This window comes from Hipposideros armiger, unplaced genomic scaffold (genome assembly GCF_001890085.2).
Source record: "Hipposideros armiger isolate ML-2016 unplaced genomic scaffold, ASM189008v1 scaffold_553, whole genome shotgun sequence".
Classification (NCBI taxonomy): domain Eukaryota; kingdom Metazoa; phylum Chordata; class Mammalia; order Chiroptera; family Hipposideridae; genus Hipposideros; species Hipposideros armiger.
In genome coordinates, this window is record NW_017731903.1 from 209,945 (window position 1) to 211,805 (window position 1,861).

The following is a 1,861-nucleotide window of genomic DNA, read 5'->3' on the forward strand; positions in this document are numbered from 1 at the left end:
TCTCGTTGCTCATATATTTCAGTGTGTAACTGCTGGTGCCTGCTCGGAACGCCCCTCTGAATGAGCCATTTTCACCTGAGAAAAGTCTTAGCTTTCTTCCTCGTGTAACCTTTCCCAACCAGATGTCCCTGTGTACTCACTTGTTCCTTCTGACATGCCAGGGCCACAGTTGCTCCCAGGACCTTAACCAGGCCCTGCTATGCGCATGAGAAAGTAAAGGCTCAGGAGTGGGTGGGTGCTCAAATGTGAGCCCCCAGAGCTAGGACATGGACCCCGAACTCCAGGCAGCTCCTTGATTTCTTCCCATCCAGCATTCTTGGTGTGGAGGATGGGGTGGGGATTTAGACCTTTGTCCTAGAGCTGAAGAACCTGGACAAAAGAAAGAAAGAAAGGGAGGGAGGGAGGGAATGAACAAATCAGGAGCCCAGAAATTCAGCATTTCACATGTAGGGTTTGATCATCCTGGCACTGTGGTCTGCTCCAAACACCTTATCCAAGGAGTTTCAGGTAACCTTGATGGAGTGAATCTGTCTACACTGGAAAGAAAGAAATTTTTGTGCTGCACTTCAAGCTTCAAGGACAGTTTATTGTTAAGAGAGAAAAATACATGGCTGTGTAAAATCAAAGTGCTCCATTTCAAGAAGCCTGCAGGTCCATGAGTCACTGGGGGCTGAATTCCTGCACGGAGCCCTGGACTGTTGTGCAGGCACACGGGAGAACGAAGGGGCTTGGGACCCAGGCTGTCCCAGAAGACAGAAGCCTATGTTTCCCATTATGCCTCAGGAAATGAGTAGGAGATTGGTTTCTAACAAATGTGATATTTTTAAATAACAGCACAGCATTTCTTTATCTTTACTTAAAAATTTTTAAACAGCTTTATTGAGATATAATTCACAGCATACAATGCACCGATGTAAAGTGTACAATTCAGTGGTTTTTAGTATAGTCATAGGGTTGTGCAGCCATCACCACAATCAGTTCCAAAATGTTTTCATCACCCCAAGAAATGCCATGCCAATTAGTCAGTCTCCATCTTCCACTCCCCACAAAAAATCCCCACTCACCCCCATCCTACCCTAGGCAACCACCAGTCTACTTTCTGTCTTTATAGATTTGCCTATTCCAGACATTGCATATAAATGGAATCACATAATATGTGGTTTTTTGTGACTGGCTTCTTTCACTTTCAAGGTTTTCAAGGTTCATCCATGTTGTAATATGTATTAGAAATTCATTTCTTTTTATGGAAAATTATTTTATGGATGTACCACATGTTGTTTATCCATTCATCCATTGATAGATGAACAAATTGCCCTTTTTGGCTAGTATGAATAATCTATGAAAATTCATATATACAAGTTTTTGTGTAGATGTATGTTTTAATTTCTCTTGAGTGTATGTGGAGGAATGGAATTACTGGGTCAAGTGGTAACTCCATGTTTAACTTTTTGAGGAACTGCTAAACTTTTCCAAAGTTTCTGCACCATTTTACAGTCCCTCCAGCAATGTATGAGGATTCCAGTTTCTCCACATCCTGGTAACTCTTGCTGTTGGTCATTTCAATTATAGCCATCCTAGTGGATGTAAAGTTGTGTCTCACTGTGGTTTTGATTTACACTCCCCTGATGGCTGTGATAGAGAGTGTCTTTTCATGTGCTTATTGGTCATTTGTATATCTTCTTTGGGAAAAAAATGTCTACTTAAATCCTTTATTAATTTTTCAACTGTTTTTTTGTTGAAGTTGTAAGAGTATTTGATATATTCTGGATATAAGTCCTTATCAGATGCATGACTTACAAATATGTTCTCCCAACCTGTGGGTTGCATTTTCATCTTGCTAGTGTCCTCTGAAACACAAAAG